General features: G+C 33.2%; 1 long non-coding RNA gene across 1 annotated transcript; it reads right to left on the reverse strand.

Annotated features, from left to right (window-relative positions):
- Positions 1-3562: 3562 nt before the first annotated feature.
- LOC148596492 (uncharacterized) lies at positions 3563-7721 on the reverse strand. The gene is made up of 3 exons (XR_015919176.1): positions 7368-7721; positions 6771-6919; positions 3563-3620 (listed from the first exon to the last, which is right to left on the reverse strand). It is a non-coding gene; the product is annotated as an uncharacterized LOC148596492 (long non-coding RNA).
- Positions 7722-22606: the final 14885 nt, after the last annotated feature.

A 22606-nucleotide genomic window follows, 5' to 3' on the forward strand; every position in this document is an offset into this window, starting at 1 on the left:
CACATAATGTAATGACATTCAAATGAGTAACAGACGTCGACTAAATGCAATATATACAATGTAATAGTCATAAATGTTGTATAACTGCTTTATTGGAGGAAAAAAAAGCAAGGCTTGACTTCGTTTTAGTAATACCAAATATCTGATTGCAAACATAGTAATGATGTGATAGTGTAGATATATATCCAACTCTTATCGAATATACTTGTATGATCAGTCCAACTAGATATATGATAATTTCGGGAAAAAATCATTTATAAGCTAGCATTTTACTAACTGATTACATTAAGATAAATATTATGATTTTTTACTATTATTTAAACCACATACATGATTGTTATAGGAAACACAATCCCGTTTTAGTCACTAGGTTTTCCCGTTTTAGTCCCTTTTCGTCTACCCTTGTTCTGATAGAGTATGAAGAATTCGAATGACGGTTTTTATAGAAAACAGAAGACGCTTACCATACAGGTGCACCTTCTCGATGCTCCCAGTTCTTATACCATACTGGTGCACCTGCTCGATGCATCCAGTTTTTATACCATACAGGTGCACCTGCTCGATGCTCCCAGTCTTTATACCATACAGGTGCACCTTCTCGATGCTCCCAGTCTTTATACCATACAGGTGCACCTTCTCGATGCTTCTAGTTCTATATGGAGTCCGGGATGCTCATTTTCTTTTGTTTATTTTGATATGTTTTTGGGTGTTCCTTTTTCTTTGTTGTTTCTGTTTTAATCTTAACAAGTCTGTATTCTTGGAATGCATTTTAATTACCGCTCGAATCTAAAGTAATTGAAATAAATATGTGTATATTTTCATTTAATCACTGCATTTACGATCTAATAACAGCAATATTTTACTTTCTGTTCTGATTACCTTTCTCATCAGCTAATCAGATTTCATCGATCTTGCATGAAAGCATTATTCCAAGGAAAAGCTACTTTACAGAAAATTTTAAGTCTTTACTTTTTTGGCAGTGTGCTAATTTTTTCTCTCAATTTGTCATTAGTATACTCGTATAGTACGCCCTGCTTTCCAATTTTTTTTCATTTTACAAGAGGTTATAAAACATGGATGAAATAAGGAAACATTTTGGATGGCTAAGACTACAAATATCCTTGTCTCGATAGTGAGAACATTGGCATGAAATGACAAGCTTTAAAAAAGGAAATCTCACATCGTTTAAAATAGACAAAGATCAATGGTTATCACAACAGATCAAGGAGGGTGTACAAAAAATAAAACGACTATTCCAAATTTGGTTGAAATACTTGACAAATGTAACACCTCTTGTAATTTTTTTCTCGATAATCAATCAAATTTTATCTCTCTTTATTAGGCAATCTATGACATAATTATTTCTGTCGAAAATAGTGTGGTGAGGTTTCGAAGATGTTTAAACGGTACACTGTATCCGAACCATTCGTGCTTCGTCGGTTCCCGCCAATGTCTCATCAAATGCATGATATATCTGCCGAAATCATTTTATCAATCATTCAATAAAAATCGTTTATTGTGATGCGTCATTCGGGATTTGTACGTGGAAGATTTTTTTATTTTTTGCTGTTGAATACAGCTAGACTTCATTCGTCGGTATATGTTGTTTAGTATCATATTACAAGTACGTATTGACAATTATCCGTATTGTAAATCGTTGCGAAAGGAGCGAGTTGCCTAAAATGCAATTGCAAAATGAGGAAACCATGCTCTATGAGAAAATCAAATGTAGAACAAAACAAAATGACAAATCAATGTATTGCAATATATTGTTCCATTATTTCATTTTTATTCCTAACAAAGGGGTAGAAATACCGAAGCATGCCATTAGAGAAATGTGTTCGAAACGTAAAACCAGATACCTGTTTTAAAAAGACCTTTATCTTAGTTTGAATGGATAATTTATCTTTGTGAAACGAAAACATGTCTAAACTGGGCCAATAATAACGTTTAAAGAGGGATACGGTTTGAAGTGGTACCTGTATGAAAAGAATCAACCATGCTCATATTTTTTTTTCATGAACATACCCTATAAGCGTTATCTTTCAATACACAAATCTATTAAGGGAATGATTCATATGCATGCTGTCACATTCTTTTTATTGAATAAATACTTAAACATGAAGTTGAAGGAGGACAGTAGTCTCGTTTGATCGAATACGGAAAACATACAAGAAGAAGATTAAACAGTCTTGTAAACTTTTCGTTAAACTTGGTTATCCATCATATGATTAACAGTTTTTTTTCTAATGTTATCACAGCAGACACTTTCTAACGTTTGTCATATTTGCAACCTGTCACAGACGCACGTACTGAATCTCGTAACTGTATCAATTTATGAGTAATGATATTGAGCATTCCAAACGGTGAAAAATTTAAATAAAAATTTATTCTATTTGTTTTAATGATTACAAACACAAGATCAATTGCCAGCATGGATTGTCATATATTTTAGACTAGTACAATTATATTTTGCAAACATATCAACCCCAATCATTACAAACATATGACCTCATCACTACAACACATGACGTAATCATTACACATATGACCTCATAACTACAACACATGACGTAATCATTACATATCTGACCTCATCACTAGAACAACTGTCGTCATCATTACAAACATATGACCTCATCACTACAACACATGTCGTCATGCAAACAGAGATATGACCTCATCACTACAACACATGTCGTCATGCTTACAGAGATATGACCTCATCACTACAACACATGTCGTCATCACTACAATACATAATACAGACATATGACCTCATCACTGGAATATATGACATCATCATTACAGACATATGACATCATCACAACAACACAAGGCGTCATCCTTACAAACATATAACCTCATCACTACAACACATGTCGCCATCATTACAGTATATGACCTCATCTCTACAACACATGAAGTCATCATTACAGACATATGACCGACCTCATCACTTCAACACATGACGTCATCATTACAAATATACTACTCTATCACTAGCATTATGACGTTTCAACCAAATATTAAATTTTGTTTTAAAATATATGAATTATTTTGCAAACATTGTGAGCTCGAGAAATAAAAAAAGGTTAAGAGAAAGAATGTTCCCAAATTTTCGTTCAAATTGTAAGAAACCGTGTGTCATGCCGTGTTTTATACAAGTATTCTCTACAAATCACCAAACCGTTACTTCTTGAATTGATAAAATATCATCGCTACGAATAATCAATTTTCGACATTTTCCTCATTGTTTTTTCAATAAACTTAACGTTAAGATGAAACAAGACATACAGAGACCAGACATTCCTGGCTTAGGACAGGCGCAAAAAAAATGCGGCGGGGTTAGGGTACTTTAGCGTTATCATAACCGTCCACCTTTAAAATAGAGTCAAGGTGGAAAAAATATTACACAAAAAAAAACAACCTTAAATCAGTTCAAAAAGGTCCTTTGGAATAACGGAAAAATAAAACTGAATGTAAGTTATACAACTGTAAAAATTAAGGACTACAGGCAGTTTACTGACATGCCTGCTCCAGACCACTTTAAATTTACATTCTTTTGATTTCTGCTAGAGTATTTGATCCAGTGATTACCCCTTTACAATGCCTTCAACCTAGAAAAGAAATTGTATCTTAATTCAATGCAATACATTTTTCATATCAATAATATAAATATAAGGGAATAAAATGTTTGTTGGTATTAGTTCATTAGTATGACGTCGTTATGGTCTCACAAGTATACGTCATTATGCCAAATCTGGAGAAAGTAGGTCATTAGCGCTCATGCGAAGGTTAATAACGATGTTTTTTTTACCTAAAATAGAATATGCGAGTATAGACTCATAAGTACATTGATTCATGAAATCACTTACTCACTTAATCAGCTCAAGATAATGATGCACCTGATCATGTCAAACATTTCAAACAGATATAATAACAATTTGTCTTGTTAACAACAACCTTTTAGTGTTCAAAACATTAGAATAAACCTTTGTGTCACTACCAGTCATCCTTCTGAACGATCTAAGAGATTTTGCACTCGTTGAAATACAAATTGTCCAGCATTATATCAGACCTGGTCAAATTACGTCTTTTTAAACCTGTTGAATCTGAGTTTTTCATTATAATAATCTGAAATTAATCCATATTTTATTAATTACGAAGGGAATAGATGCTGACTTTATAGCTATCTGATCCGAACAAAAAGAATTACGTTTAGCTAGATCCTTAAATCTCACTTTCCGATATATAGGTGACGTATTATCTTTAAACAATCCTAATTTCGGGGATTTTTTGGATACATCGCATCTACCCAAAATAACTTCAGATAAAGGATACTACAGACACAGAGAGGTCAGCCTCATATCTTGATTTACACTTAGAAATCGATGGTAAAGGAAAACTATTGACCAAACTTTACGATAAACGTGATGAATATTCATTCAGAATTGTCAACTTTCGTTTCAACTGTGGCAACATCCCTTCAGCACCTGCGTATGGAGTGTTCATATCACAACTCATACTTTATGCCAGAGCTTATGGAGACTGCACAGACTTTTTGTATCGCCCTGGCTTCTAGAACAGGGTTATGTTGCTACAAGATTGAAGTCGTCACTACAGAAGTTTTATGGTCGTCATCATGAACTCGTGGATCGTTACGGTGTATCCATATGTGCCATGAAAACTGATTTGTTCAACGTGCCATAGTGTTCTTTTCCTCTTTCGTCTACCCCAGATATGCCTTTTAATGAACAACTCGGCGGGTATTTCTAGAAAAGCAGAGCACGCTGTAAACCTATCATTTCGTTTTAAATGTTATACCAAGTCAGGACCATTGTGGAACCAGTTGCTCTAGTAATGTAATACCTATTTTTCCAGATTTTGTTTTACTTGACTTAATTGTAAATTGCATTAGTGTTCGGTAATTTTGTTGTTACCGTTATTTACTACACCCATTACTACTGCTGGTGAAGATTTGGTCTCGTCTCCTCGCACGGTAATACAACGTGGTAGCTTTTTTTATTTAAAGCATGGCTGACAGCGTTCATAAGAATATACTGGCTAGGATGTCAGACGGGTTAACAAAGTCGTCGTATATCACATACAGGAACAAAGTGGTAAATGCATATACTGTCCTAAAGAATATACTTTGTTGTTACCCTTATTTGATATAAGTCGCTATCATGATTTATCAACCCTCACCTTTTTGTCGGGTTGATACAAATGTAAATACCGATTGCAGTCAATAATTGTATATCAAAACATATGTTAAATTATGTAATAATGAATGTAATTACCAAATATGAAGTTGTTTCTCGGGTAAGGACAGAGTTCTTTACCACACATATGACCAGAATGTGACGAAAAATTACAAAGTAAATAGAATATTAGAATTTTAGTAAATTAAAAGCATTTCCTTTGATCATTCCACGCAAAATGTATCAAAAGGTCTTTATGGTTTGGCTCTGAATTGGTCCCGGTATCAGCAGAATAAGCCTCCAGCAGCACACAGCTTGCCGTAAAAGCTAAAAAAAAGCGCTCAGATATCTTGCTTATGGCTAGGGCGATTTGCCCAGGGCGAAACTGGGTTGTGTGCCCAAGGTGGTAGAATGGACACCGTGTCTGGACAAATGCTACATTCCTGGCTTGTTATAGAGACCTACTGTGATATTCGACAGGAAGAATCCCAGCTTCTGTACAGGAGGCTAAATTGCCCGACCATACCCATCTCTCCAAATTTTCCAGTGGTACTCAAACACCAATCAATCAATCAATAAATCAATCTTTGTGTTTTCTCATTTGTAATGTGTTCAAATATCCAAATTGATAATTAATAATTGATAATGTCAATAAGTCTTTGTAATAGATACCCAGAAGAAACTAGTAATAACTCAAGTACCCTTCTAACTATAAAAAGTCACAAAATACATGTCCGAAGAATATAAAAATACTGACATTGACTGTAGACAAAAAAAAAAAAACAAAAATCAGGAGAATAACAACATGTGTAGAATAATTTATTAGGTGAAACCACATAAGCACGAGGTTTGCATTATGGACACCTGTTTGTGATAAACACCGCTACTTTCTTTATAGCACCGTATTGACCATATCTCCATTTGTAGCGTCTTAAACATGATCGCTTTGGGTTTATTTCTACAGAGTATTATAAATTGATTATAGCTTGATTTAAAAATTTTCAAGTTTGATTGGTTTTAAGAGGTAGACCTAGGGTAAGAGCAGTAACTCTTACAAATCATAGGAACGTTTGTTTTCAGTATTTTACATAAATTTCATGTAAGCATCAAAGTAACTTTGATTTCATTCTATTTCTTATGAAAGCTTGATGGATTTTTTTGTGAAATTGAATACGATACAATCATATCACTGATTTCATGAATTGTGCCCCTTACCCGAATTCTACCTCCTTGTATCAAATATATAACTGTATTGTGGCGTTTTGTGGATTAACATGATTTTTGGTACCTTCAAATGGCGAGTTCATTTGGTCGGGATTCAAAAACAAATGAATTGTTTTAAACTGTTGGCTTCATAAACAATATCAATTCAGAACATATTAATGTACATATAAAAAAATGAAGGAAAAAAAATGAAAGGCCTGAAGAATTTATGACTTTATTAAACAAAGTTTATTTTAATCCCAAAGAATTTTCACAAATAGTTGATAATAAAAACACAATTTGACCCGTACATTCCGAGTCTTTGGTTAATTATGATTTTGGAAAAAAATATACTTCACTTACTTTCACACACTGGCATTTTACCGCTCCATGAACCATCAAATCCACATATCCGTGTAGCATTTCCAGTCCTAAGTGAATACCCGATACCACTTTATAGATTTACCGTAGATGTATTCACCTGTCACCATCCTATGATCAATTGATGACATCTGAAACATCCAGTCAATTCATGATACATTTTAATTGTAGATTCTAATATTTTGAAATAGTTCGTCATGCAAAATGTGAATTATGGTTCAAGAGTACATATTTGTATTTTTGATAATTTCATTAAACGTTAGCACTTGGCTTTTTATATTACCCTTGTTCTTCGGAGATAAAAATATACAGAATGTAATATATAATTCAAAATTAAGGGAAATAACACTGTAAATGACATCAGAATACAATAGAAACTGTTGGATTTTTTATGTGGATTATCTCATAATAGCATACGGATTGGAATGAATGACTACACATTGCATCATATAGATCTTTAAGGCAAACTTAATGACAATAGTAAATATATGTAGCTTTTTTGGGGTGTATAAAATATCACAAATTTTGCATGATTCTTACAATTACTATTATTTAAAACAAATACTACTTCTATCTTACCTTCACAATTTGGAACGTTTCCATCCCATAATGCAGTAGCATTACAAACAACAGACTGATTGCCAGTTAGATTGCAGCCTGTGTTGCAACTAAAGATGGCTGCACTTCCTTCATATCTGCTTCCGTTATATGCTACATAACCATTAGTTAAAGAGATTTCCGGGCACAGCGCAACTGAAAGGGGTAAAATAACTTATGCCATAGAGAACCAGAAATTAAATTTCCGGACACCATTCATACATATCTCCCGTTACACATATACATAATGATATATTTTCAATCCCTAGATTTTAATTGAGAAAACTTGGCATATCTAAATATCATTCCAAGTGTTAAACATAGTCATGCAATGAAATAATATCATTAGACACAGATTTCATTTAAAGCTTCATATACGAAAAAAGAGAAAATGTTGCTTATGATGTAATCTTATACTAGTGCCTGTTTGACAGGATGTTCCCTGTGGAAAAGGACGAACGAAAGCAATCTTCGAAGTATCGTCTAAAATAAAAATAAAAAATCAATATTGGTTTGTTTCTAATAGTTCAAGTTGTTTTAAATATTGCATTGAAATGTTTTAATATACTGTGTATGATTATAATTATCTGCTTTGTATGTATGGTTTTGGTTACGTCATGTTCTTTGTTGTGTGTGTCTGTTTCCCATGTCTGGTCTTTGTCCCCGAATTACATCATTTTGATTACCGCTATAACCTTGGTTATTGATAATTCTTTGCATTGATGACTATCCAATAAAATTATATAACAGACTTTTAAGGACTTTTTTAAAATCCTGCAACAAATAAAAGTATTTGGTCAAGCAACTGATGAAAGTATTAAATAAACATAATTATCATACTTTTTCTAGTAGAAAACTCTATTTGCGGTCCATCAATTTTAAAGATAAATTTTCCTGGTTCACCAGTGTTCGATCTTTCAACCAGTTTAAGAAGATCGGGTGATTGAATTTGATTCCGGAAAAAGGTAAAAGTTCGTATAGCCAGCAGCATTGAAACCTACCTACAATGCGGACATGTATATATTGCAGATTTATGTTTGAAAGAGTAATCAACGAAAACCAAGGTTCTAGCGGAAATTAAAAGAATGTATTCTAGGGACAAATATCAGACATGAAAAACAGATACACACATCAAGACATTGAACATAAAAACAAACAAACAGAAAAAATAATAAAACCAAAATAATAAAAAAAACAACAACAACACGAACAAAGCAACAAAATAAAATGAGCAACTCGGACTCACCTACAAACTGGGAGCATAAAACAGGTGCACAGATAGGATAAGTGTCCTCCGTTTTTCGTGAAACATCCGTTGAGTTACGAATAAAAAAGTCAAGCCCGGGGTAGACTAAAGACGAAAGGAAAACTATGACACGTTGAACAAACCGGTTATCATGGTGCAGATGGACAAGACGTAAAGTTCCACAAGTTCATGATGACTATCATGCTTCTGTAGTAAATACAACAAATGTTTATTTTTTTCAGGAGATCTGTATACATTCTGTACCACTACGGTAGTGATAAGTGTTGTGATAGGTAATCACGGATACTGAGACAAAATTAAGAAAAATGGGAAACAGTTAAACAATTATACCCTTTTACCCACGTTCACAAAATTAAAAAAAAAGAATTCTCTCTCTCTCTCGCTCGCTCACTTGCTTGCTCTCTCTCTCTAACATTTACAAACTTTTTTTTTATTATATCCCATTTCTAAGAAGAGATGGGTATACTGTTTTAGCTCTGTCCGCCATACCGTCATTCCATACGTTATCAAAACCTTTATAACGTTTTACTCGGGATCATATCCACTCAGGTATGCAGCCTCAGCTAGTGATCACATACCTCTGGTTCTCTTGGACTTTTTTTTCATGTTTACCAATTTAGTTTGTTTTCGAGCATATTTGTTATGTAATTGTTTTCGTAGAAAATTTTCTTAGGACGTACTGATCACAGCCATTCATATTTGGTATGCACCTCTGCAAGTGGTTCTGTGCCGCGCTTACCGATTTTGGAATACCATTTTAAGGGGAAAGTAGGGATAAACTCACTTTCTTCTGATTTAAAGAAGTCTATTTCTGAAAAATACCCGGATTATATTCACTGAGGTTTGTATTTTCTAATAAAGCTTGATGTCTACATACTTACCTGAGTCAAGTCTATGTACCATTCCAGTTCGTCATATAAAAACATTACATGTGTTTGTTCTTCACCACCAATCAATACAGCTTGAAACGTGTTTCTTTACAAAAGTATACATATTGTCTACCTTCATCTATTTTAAATACGTCAATCAGTCAGAACATGATTGAGAACATTATTATATTTCTATCATATTTGTTTGCTTTCCTCTCGAATCCTGGTTCCTTTGATAACTCTATATGAACTGAAGTTAACAGTATTTGTGGTGTATTTTTAGAAAGAAATTTTTCAAAATTAAGAAAAAAAGAGGAGTGCATCTTTAAAAGAATAGAGACGCAGTGAATAGCAATATCCGACCATTTATATAATGTAACGTACAACTTTTCCTCTTACATGCCTAATGTGGCTCAATAAACGATATATAATTAACGAAATAAGATATTGATGGATTGAATAAATGCCCAAGTAAAAAAATACAAAAGCCTTGTGAAGCCGCTATTTAATGCAAAAAGACCTTTTGAAATCTGTGAGTTTACATTTCAAATATAAATTTTTCATTAAGTGTTATACCTCCGTTGTTGGTACGTCGCCGCTGTTTCTTTTCACATTATGCCACGTAGCCACGAATAACCAGCGAGCTACGAAGGTCACTTGTTCGGGAAAACTGTGTCTTATTTCCGATGTAGCTCTACACAGTAGTATTTCATCCGTTGTTGTTCTAATCCAACAACTTCCACCCTCAGTTAATATGATATGATTGAAACATGGAGCGATGACAGTACTACCAGGAATAGAAAATTCTTTTGGGGATCCCACACAGGAAGGAACAGAAAGAGCCCAATCATAAGTTAACTGTAGAAGTAAGAACCATAGTTATTACCAATTGTAACGGAATAAATGCCATTCTTTGGTAACAGACACTGTATCAGTGCAATTTATTATTATATTATTAATAAAGGTGTTTTTGAGGACTATTACTGATAGAGGATATATAAAGAAATAAAAAAAACACATTTCTTAATACATTTATCAACCATATTTAAAAACTATTGATTGACTTTTGATTCAACAAAAAAAAAAATGGAATTTAAGTCACAATACATCTTCTGAATATACTCAGTTCAAGATAAAGACGACTAAACAAATTTTTGGTTTATTTCTGTATCATTTGAACAGAAATATTAACTGAAATTGACATCCCTACACTTTCACCTGTTTTTATTTACATGATGATGTAACGTGGTCTTTTTCAAAAAGTCATAGATAGGTCCAAAAAAAGCCATAATAAGTCATAATAATCAGAAAGATTTTAAAATATACTGTCAAAGACAAAATGCAAAGCATGTTTTTTTTTTATAATATCCAGGTAAAAATAAAAATCAAATAAAAAAGATAATATTATCTCCCTTTCCGTACTTGGCTTAATGTCGAACAAGGTGTGATGAAAATCGATTTTTGTTATCGACATCGTCTCTGTATTTTATTTAATCTTAATAAATATATTTCCTGAGTATTTACTGTATGTGTTATTTCCTTGAAGTTCATGATAAAGGTTTCTACATTCACTGGTAATTTGTTGTCTAGCTATCTCCGCGACGAGAACAATTGTAGTTTCATTCTTTCGTTTTTTACCCAGACTTGATTCAACTCCGTGTTTTTAACAAAAAAGTGATGGAATGTTATCCAAGTCGATAAACAGTAAATTGCTCGGAAAACGAACCTAGTAAGCAGTATGTATTTAGGAATGAATCAAAATTATATCGATACTCATATAGGGTATGTCAGTCTCGTCATGTGATCCAATGATTGCACGAGAATGGGTCCTAGTCTACCATTCAAAAGCATGGAGATTCGTCAATTAGACAGCTTTGAGTTTAGTGTTAAAGGCAAACTATCTTTTTGAGTAATAAATACCGATAAAAAATGACAAATATCTATTTCTACATGCTAAAGGAATTAATAAAAAACATAAAAAAATTAAAAAATTGCATTATTATACAGCGTTTCGAGTACCTGGAAGTAAACAATAAAATTCAAAATCGTCTGCGGTTTTCAATACGTTTTACGTCAAAAATTCCGGTAAAGAAAATTAAACTACAACTCTTTTAAATTTACTATATGTGTTTCATTTGTATTAGAATTTCAATAAGAAATACATAAATGAATTGTGCTGTAAGTAACGTTGTATATCCGGAAATTAATGGGAACCGGTTTCCAATCACAATAACTTCTACCAGAGCGAGTGGTATCGCCCACTGAGGGTCCAAAACAATAAAAAACTTTCTACTGGGAAGCTGGACGATTTTCCTAAAACAAATAAATTGAAATGAATGTAATTAGAAGACTGTTACGACAAGACCTCACCGAGCATTATCAAGGTAACCATGTTTGGATTAAATTACAAATGTCGATTACTGACAAGGATAAAATTCCAGTGAAATGATCATTAAGTATCAAGCAATGGGATAAACATTAAGAATTTGTTATTTCTCTATTCGCACCATCAGAATTAATGTAAAAAGGCAACATTTGTAATGTCATTTTGGTAATTGAGTTATAATTTCATTGAAATGTACCAAACATGAACATTTCAAGGGCAGATAATTCTGTCAACAACCTCAGTTTTTTTACAACATTTTAATCAAATCCAGTAACGAATAGTGATCTTTTTTTAAATAAAGAAGGCATTTTCGGGTTAAATGATATTGTCTGATTTAAGACATTTTTTGGTGAACCATGTTGAGCCAGACGTGTTACTAGTCGTCTTAATATTATGATGATCACATGATAATAATTAGCAACGCTATCTTGAATTGTAAGTACTCCTGCTGTCTGGTCACGCTCATTTTGGAGTAACCAGGGCATACAACTCTAGGTTTGTTTTTTTTCTCACTGTTTTAGATATCAAAGTGTTTACTTATTACAGTAGCTCAGATATTGATAGCAAAGTCCATAATTCATTCACAGCGAACTCCGTCACCGGAATAAAACTTAATATTCCTGGTAACAGTTTTAGATTTTTAAATCCATTTAAAGATATGCTGTGGGCTTCGTCACAGACATAAACTAACAGGACAGAACAGAAATTTTTATTTAAAGTCGGATGCACATCACAAAAAAAAGGAAAGCTCTGTAGAGCTTTTATACCGACTCAGAAGTAGTCAATGGAAAAACTGATTTATACCGACACATTCAACTTTGTATTTTCCCTTTTTGGAATAGTTTATATATGAGAATTCGATAACAAATGTGGATCTTACCTGCGAAAACCAAACATCCAAACGTCAGTAAAAAATTGAAATTCTTTAATGTTGAAATCATTCTGCAAACTAACTGCATCTGCTTTCCAGCACAAGTCATAAATAAAGCGTATCATCTGCCTAAATATGCAGCTATAAATATTTTGGAGTGAAACGTGTGCATGTAACAGTTTTCTTCTCAATGAACTGAATGATTGGCAGCTGGGTCACTTGATATTAATGTAAAATAAGTTAAATTAAATTAAAAAATACTGTTTCAATTTAATAAATAAGCCGTATAAGTAGTGTAAAAAACACAATTATACATACAAAAACCTATAATAATTCATATATAGAAAATATAAGAAACTGAACCGTTACATTGAGTAAATATTGGAGTGCATATTGTGTTTTTCGAGAGCCACCAGGCATCGCAAAGGAATGCAATTTCACATCTTTAATTCATGTACATGATACTTACATGTAATGATCAGCGAATTAAGGTATATCGACCCTTGCATGTATTTATCGACAAATAAAGGGGATAGACCTAGGATAAGAGATATCACTCATGAAATCAATGGTATGGTAATACCATATTTAATTTCATCATAGACTCTAAAGCTTTTATTTGAAACAGAATAAAACCAATCTAAATTACTTGGATGCTAACACGAGATTGATTTAAAATGCAAAAAAAAAAACAAAACAAAACAAAACAAAAAACGTTCCAATGATTTGTAATAGTTATGTCTCTTACCATAAGTCTACCTCTCTAAGTTATACCTACACTTAAATTCATTTTACATTCTATATAATTTATATTTTCATATATTTTAACAATGAATTCCTGACACACCCCTATTTTGTGACATTGAATGTATGACGTTTAGTTCAAAGTATAATGAGGAAAACAAGATTCATTCTAGCGAAAATCAAAAGAATGCAATCCAGACACTAAGACACTGTGGGTTTTTGAAGTCGTACAAAAACACACATCAATGTGGGAGACTGATTGAGTGGTGTTTAGCGCATAGGCATCAATATTTCAGCTATATCTGGGCGATGATAAAATTAATATGAAATGATGATGAAATGATAGATTGGTTTTGATAAAATATAATAGAGTCGACAAATTTTGATTGTCCAAAGAAATAGGGAAAAGTGGCTAGGGTCGGAGAAATTAACTTCCTGCGGCAGAGACAGGATTCCTCCTCCTGTCGAATACAACGGCAGAGTTCTTTAACGTGCGAGGAACCTGGCAACTTTCCCAACACGTTGCACAACTATGGTTTGCTGTCAGGTTTTCCGCATTATGGCCTGACAACCCGAGCATGTAGCCTTGGACTCACAACCCATTTACTCAATGGGAAGAGCGCCATTACCCCGGCCTGGGAGCTGAGTGCTTTTTAGTTGCCTTCTACGACGAGCTTACCGCTGTTGTAGGCCTTTATTTTGACACCTATATTCCACACGGGGAAAGAGAAATGTGACATCACAATGTATTTGTGCCCAATCGGTTTGTACTTTTATTATGATATTATGCATTCTGTTATGACTGTTCTGGAGGAAACAGTATAATGGAGTGAAACCATTCAGAGCAATTAGTGTGGGTTGAAAAAGAAAAATGGACTGGCAGGTTGTTAAAAATGACGCATTATGTATCACACTTTATTGATTTAAATTGACTTATGACAGTTCTTTCATTACAAACACTTTCCACCCAAACATACCTGTTCCGGATTCCCTATTCCCAATGTTCCCCAGGGTAAACTGTCCGCTCTTTCTATATCCTGTTCCGCATTCTCTATGTCCACATTCCAAACTCATCGAACCCTATCCCAAACTTGCTACTGTTAAATCCAACATTTACGCAGGCGAATCTGTATGTACAATGCATACTTTATTCTTCAAAAAATTTATTGTTGGACTCATACGTTTTCGTTTTTAAGTAGCAGTTCATCTAAGAATCGTGCAAAATTGCGATTCATGGTTGGAAAGCCTTTTTATTTTTATTTTTTTAATAATTTTTGTTTAAAATGCTTAAATAAACAGACAGTAACATTTTGTTTTCCATATGTAGTTGTTCATAAGAAATATGAATTATATCGAATGTACTATACAATTCAAAATCAAGGGAGTTAACTCTGAAAATGATACTTATTTGCAATAGAAACTGTGTGATTTTCAATGTGAAATATCTCCAAAGAGCACCCAGATTGAAATCACTAATTATACATTTCATCATATGGACCTATAACGCAACTCATTAACATAAATAAAAATATGTAGCTTTTTTTTTTTTTTTTTTTTGGGGGGGGGGGGTATAACATATTACAGAACTTATTTGATTCTTACTAAGACTGCTACTTAACTTTTCCAGTTCACGGTCGTGTTATGAATAATTTTGCACGGAAACATTTTTCATCAGACAATGTAACAGGTGTGATCAGTGTGATCAAAACATATAGAATTTAGATACAGAAATAAAATGCATAAAAGAATAACACAAAATAATACTCTGATTACCTATCGATGCATCTGGTCCATGTTTCCAATTTTCCAATTTGAGTCGCAGTTGCTTATTCACTTTTCTTACTTATGTATTTTTTTGGGTAATTCTATGTTCTTTGTTGTGTTTGTCTGTTTTCATGTTTGTTCTTTGTTCCTGGATTACATTAATTTAGTTCCCTTGATTACTCCATTATTTGTTGCAATGATTCATGCGATTGGCATACATTTTCCATGCTTATATTAGATATAAAAAGATATACTATCATAATGTTTAAAAAACACTAAACAAGTAGGCGACATTTTGGTACTTTTAAAAATTTGTAACTTTTATGACGTCACAACAAAATTGTTATTGCCAGTCTTTACATGTATTTGTTTTGGAAATATAATCAAGCATGTCGACAGCACAGCTAGGGTGGTTGTCTATAATATATTCAGACTAGTGTCATGATGTTTTAATATAATAAAATTCTATTAATCTATCAAATATTTTTCGTACGTTAATTGGATGTTTGATCCTAACTAATGAATCAGTTGAACCGTTGTTAAGGGAACGTATAAATTATGTTGAGACCATCTTGATGCTGAGAAAAAGAAGAAAGGCCTCTTTTACCAGATAAAGATTTAATCAAATAGTTTACACGTATTGCCAGATCATCGAATGCGTTAAATACAACTGTTCAATACTACATATGTATTGAACAGTTGTATTTAACTGACTTTATAGCTGATCTGATCCAAAAGAAAGAATGTCATTTAGGTAGATCCTTTAATCTCAGTTTCCGCTATATAAGTAACGTATTATCATTAAACAATCATAATTTTGAGGATTTGATACATCGCATCTACCCCGAAAAACTTGAGATAAATAATACCACAGACACTGTGAAGTCGGCCTCATATCTTGACCTATACTTAGAAATCGATGGTAAAAGAAAACTATTGACCAAACTTAACGACAAACGTGATGACTTTTCATTCAGGGTTGTCAACTTTCTTATCTTCTGTGACAACATCCCTTCAGCACCTGCGCATGGAGTGTTCATATCACAACTCATACGTTATGCCAGAGCTTGCCGAGATTACGCGGACTTTTTGTATCGCGCTAGAATTTTAACAAATAGGCTTCTGGAGCAGGGTTATGTTGCTACAAGATTGAAGTCATCACTACGAAAGTTTTATGGCCGACATTATGAAATCGTGGATCGTTACATGGTTACGGTGTATCCATCTGCGACATGAAAACTGATTTGTTCAACGTGTCAGTTTTCCTTTCCTCTTTCGTCTACCACGGACTTCACATTTATGAGCAACTCGGCGGGTGTTTCTAGAAAGGCAGAGGACGCTTACCCTACCGGTGCACCTGGTCCATGTTTCAAGTTTTTAATGGAGTCCGAGTTGCTCATTTGCTTTTGTTACTGTATATGTATGATTTTAGTTACTTTGTGTTCTTTGTTGTGAATGTCTGTATTCCATGTCTGGTCTTTGTCCCTGGATTACATTCTTTGGTTACCGCTAAATCCTTGGTTCCCTTGATTACTCTTAGACAGTTTGCCACCGGTACAGAATGATAAATTGTCTCGAATTTCCCGATAAAGCTCATCAAATATCTATTTTGTTTATATCATATACATGTATAACTGTATAGAGAGTAAGCCTCGGGTACAATATGTAAACATATCACAGATATGAACATTCTTTGTCAGTCAGTATGTTTACGATTCCTCATAGTATGTGACTTATCCTTTTCTATTGGAACACACTAACCGCCTATACTATAGTGTAGTTAGAAATAAAATAAGTTATCCGAAAACCGATTGATCCAAAGAAATAAAATCTTTACACTTAAAATTCATTTTTTTTTTTGGACGGAGCCAGAAGAAAAAGATTTCATCTGAAAATGGCACCAAGTAAAAGAGTAAGCAAGGGAACTTTGTTTCTTGCAAAAACGAACAATAATGTAATCCATGAACGAAGACCAGACATGGAAAACAGAAATACATAAAAAGAACATAGAATAACCAAAATAATACAAACATATTTACAAAAGTAAATTAGAAACTCTAACTCCATGAGAGCATGGATCAGTTGCGCCTGTAGAGTAAGCGTCTCTGCTTTTCATAAAAAAGTCAACTCTAGGATAGAAGAAGGAGAAAAGAAAATTTTACACGTTGAAAAAATTGGTTCTCATTGTGCTGATAAATACACCGTAACGAACCATGAGTCAACGATATCGACCGTAAAACTTTTGTAGTAATGACTTCAATATTGTAGCATAACCCTGACCCAGAAGCATAATTATAAGAAGTCTAGCTTGGTACGAAAAAGTCTGCGTAGTTACAGCAAAATCTGACAATGTATGAGTTGTGAAATTAAAACACCATACACAGGTGCTAAACAGATTATGCTACAGACAAAAGGAAAATAGAAAGGAAAAATCAATATAGAAGGAACATATAAATCTGGGAAAGAAAGGAAAGTTACGCCTCTTTTACCAAATAGGGATTTTATTAGACAATAGTTTACGCGTGTTACCAAATGATCAAATGCCTTGTTAACTACTCGTCAATATTATAACTCTTCAGACAGTAAGCCACGAGTACAATGCGATACATTATATCGAATTTCCCGGTTAAGATGAAGCTTCAACTCCACTTTCTCTTCAAATATCCATTTGCTTTACATTATATTCTATCGATTCAATGCAAACATACGATAGATATAAAATTTGTATGGCTGTCAGTATGTTTATATTTTAGTATTATTGCGTAAAATTTTCCATATTGTCTTAGTTATTGGTAAGAGGCTAGCCATATTGGACTGAGGCGTAACCCTGGATACCTTTATTGACTAACTAGTCCAATACGTCATATTGGCTATGACCAATGTGGCTTTTTACCTATATGACATATTGAACTGGTACAATGTGGCTTTTTACCAGGCCTATATGACGTATTGAACTAGTACAATGTGGCTTTTTACCAGGCCTATATGACGTATTGAACTGGTACAATGTGGCTTTTTACCAGGCCTATATGACCTATTGAACTGGTAAAAGTCGTATTAGACAGCTGAATCCTATTTAGGACGGCTAAATCCCGTATAAGCGCACTTTAGTATAGTAAAAATGCAAATAAATTAACTTATCGATTCATGGAAATATTATCTAGAAGATAATGTTTGCCCTACCGATGCATTTTGTTAATACTTATGTTGTTAGTGGAGTAATAATTTATTTTTTTGTTTATTTATTTAATGTATTTTTCCATGTACTTGATTTATATCAATTTATGGAATCTCGTTATCTTGACTATTGTTAGATTATGTATTACCTTTTCCGCATTATCCACATCGTCATTTTGTTTTTATTTTACTGGTTTGAGCAACTCATAATCATCAATATTGTGACGACAGATATATAACGAGTTAAACCAAAGAGTAAGCAATCTATCCAATAGGCAGGAAAAGCCAACTGCGCTTACTAAGAGGGACAACTCAATTAGTGAACAAACATACATTCGTTCTTGTAAATAGCACTATTATCCATGCTTAATTTGATGGAAGCTGAAGATTAAGCATAATGTTTTAATCCTGATAAACCACTTTTTTTATTTGCAAATGCTTGTACCAAGTCTGGAACAAAAAGGATTTTCAAATTTCCGGGTTGTTCCTGATTTGGCACTTTGTTGTACGGACTTTCCGTTTGCCTTTACCCAGATTTTATTTGTTCGGTAATTTTGATATTACCCCTCATGCTAAACTTCGTTAGATCATACAACTAAAATAAAGCTGTCTATTAACACATCTAATCCTATATCCTTTGTTTTCTTATTCATCATTCGTCTTTCAAATTCCTGAACGCATCGAACATATACGTCCTAGTATTGAATATAAATGGAACAAAACACTAAATACTTTTGTAATACAATATTCATGCAAGGTCCTAAAATACCAGTGATACAACGAACTATTGGTTTTTCTATATTGACAATTTTCTATATTTGTTGAGTTTTATATTGACAATTTTCTGTATTTGTTGAGTTTTACATTGACAAGATCTTTATTACAGTAACGGAGTCAGTGGCGTCATATAAAGGTAGAATGTAAGTGCGAAGGCGCCATTTTGTATTTATAAATTTAATAGAAACAATACTAGTACATGTACAATGGTTTTATTTCGCTCATATATTTGTTTTGGTTCTAAATATTAGACTCATTATGATGTCAGAAAGAAATCATTGTTTTTCTGTATCAAAAGTGGTGGTTGATTCAGCATTTACGTTTAAGGTTTTTTTTTAACAAATATTGCTTTTTTCCTTGCTCTTGTACCTATCCAAGAACCAACTAAGTTGACTGATTGGAAATGTTATGTAATAATCTAAGGTTATGGTGGAGTCCGAGTTTATTTACTTTTGTTACTTTGAATGTATTACTTTAGTTATTTCATGTTGTGCGTGTCTGTTCTTTGTCCCTGGATCAATTTTCATCTTATACAGACTTAAAATTCTCTATTGAATTGCGGGTTATTTTCTATTTTATGTACGCACATAAATTTGACTATTCATTAAGAAATTCTATATCCCTTTGACATTATTCTGTAATGCGATGTGCTTGGCAATACTTCTCTTTATTAAAAATTATTATTTGATATAAAGCAATCAAAGTATTATTAAATTTTTTTTTGATAAAGAGATTTTTCCACTGCCTTTCCTCAATGTTAAAACAAACTTTTATAAATTAGCGTATGAATGGTCCATTACATACCACGTTTGTTTAACAGAATTTGATACTTTTTTCAAGGGTTTTATCAAATAAGCTTCCTAATCAGGAGTATGTTAAGTTACGAACACGCAGCACCGTGTACGATACTCTGCAAACAAGGTAACGACTGCTCCATTACCAATAATGACGCAACACTCTTTCTCGTATGCGGTCAACGTAATGACATTAAGATATGAAAGTTTAGTACACTGCATATTAAACATAAATCTTTTATATTTTCATGCTTCAGTAATTTCTGTCTAATCTCAAACTGTTGTCTCTTTGCGTTCATTTAGATCTTGAACTTCATGCAGAAATAGAGTCCTCAAACTAAATATTTTGTACAATTACTTAAATTTTGTTAACTTCAAGATAAAACTATAAATTCATTGCTGTTTAAAAATAACACGAGTATCCAGTCTGATCATACCTTATACATTTCATACCAAATAGACTGATTTTTAATGATAGGAGTTAATCACTCCCGGGCTTACGTCAGTACATGTAATGGGACAGAATTGTAACCCTAATTGGAAGATAGTACAGGGATATGTTATCGTTACGGTAACTAAATTTCAATATGATGATGTTGATGGTTAAGCAATATATGCTTACTCTTCCGCAGCACATGATGTTTTCAGATTTTTTGCGGCAGTTCAAGTGATTCAGGTTTTTGTGTGATCTTATATTTTACTTTATCTTCCGAATCATGTGTCATCAGTTTTATTCAATTCGGTACATTATGCATGTATATCACATTTGTTTACTTTTTCATGTTCATGTCTTGAATTTGAATTTTGATATATTTGAATTGTCTGACGCTAATGTATTTTTATGTCAATATTTAATCAAATAACCAAAAATTACACCCTGTTTTGCTATTTTTGCCAACAAAATCCCAGTTATGAACGGAATAAAGAAATGCACATTACATCTTATTCATTTATCATGTTAATAGCTTTAAGTTACAATGACTTAATATAAAGTTGTTTATCTCGATATGTTGTAGAAAGAAATGACCTAACAATACAATGTTTGGTTCCATTTGGGCAACGCTTCAGATGAGAAGGAATTTTTTTCGTTATTGTGAAATTTCTGCACGGTAATTTTAGTTTAGAATTTTGAAAGTGCATGACTTTGGTGCATTTTCATACACAGGTGTGTATATGAAGTCATTATGAAGCCTGATGATCCTCTATTCTGTATATAAAATAGCACTTAGACAAGTGTGTATATGAAATCATTCTCTGTACATTTCAGAAGTCTTTTTAATTCTAAGTCTGTATATATAATTAACCCCTGTGTGTTGCAGAAGCCTTTTTATATTCCAATCTGTATATGAAATCACTTCCTATATATCTGTGGTGCATTTTTATACTCAAAACTGTAGATGAAATCACTCCTTTAATATTTTTGGCGTATTTTATACTCCAGTCTGTATATGAAATCGCTCCTTGTATATTGTTTGTGTATTTCTGAACATTTCGGAAGCCTTTTTATCCTCCAATCTGAATATGAAATCCCTTCTTGTGTAATTCAAAGGCACTTTTATACTCCAATCTGTATACGAAATCTTTCCCTGCAAATGTTTGATGCATACTTAAACTCCAATATGTATATTAATCACTCCATGTGCATTGAAGATGTAATGTTATTCTCCAGTGTATACATGAATTATTTTTCCTGTACATTGCAGAAGCCTTTTTGTCTTCAAGTTTGTATATAAAATCACTCCCTGTGTATTCTAAAAGTACGTTTATATATAGATCGATGGTAAACTATACGACAAACATGATAACTTTTCATTCCGTCAACCTTCCTCTCAACTGTGGACACATTCCGTCTTCCCAACCTTCCTCTTAACTGTGGACACATTCCGTCTTGCCAACCTTCCTCTCAACTGTGGACACATTCCTTAAGCACCTTTTCATTTCACAACCCACACTTTACGCCAGAGCTTGTGGAAACTACGCAGACTGTTTTACTGAGCTAGGCTTCTTACAGTTATGTTTCTAAAATAGGGTTATTTTGCTACAAGATTGAAGTCATTACAACAGTAGTTTTATGGTCTCGTGGATCGTTATGGTGTTTCCCTCTGCATCATGAGAACTGATTTGTTCAACGTGTCATAGTTGTCCTTTCCTCTTTCTTCTACCACGGGCTTGAAATTTTGTATGATCAGCTCGGAGGGTGTTCTTAGAAAAGCAGAGGACGCTTACCCTATCGGTGCACCTGGTCTATGCTCCAAGTTTTTATCGCAGTCCAAGATGTTCATTCACTTTTGTTTCTTTGTACGTATTATTTTGGTTATTTTATGTTTTTTGTTGTGTGTGTCTGTTTTTCCTGTCTGGTCTTTCTTCCTGCATTACATTCTTTTGATTTCCACTAAAAAAAGTCTTAGATATTCTTATTATTTGTCCTATATATGGCGGTTAATGAGCTTTTTCGAACGTGTTTACTCCATTTTTAAAAAGAGGTTGGAGACATAGTTCAATCAAAACTGTACAAAAAGAGCACCATTAACTCTCATGAAATATATTATATTTAGGAACTTTTGTAGTGCTT

The sequence above is a fragment of the Perna viridis genome, chromosome 15, assembly GCF_037379345.1.
Source record: "Perna viridis isolate PV_CMFRI_1.1 ecotype Kerala chromosome 15, ASM3737934v1, whole genome shotgun sequence".
In the NCBI taxonomy this organism is placed as follows: domain Eukaryota; kingdom Metazoa; phylum Mollusca; class Bivalvia; order Mytilida; family Mytilidae; genus Perna; species Perna viridis.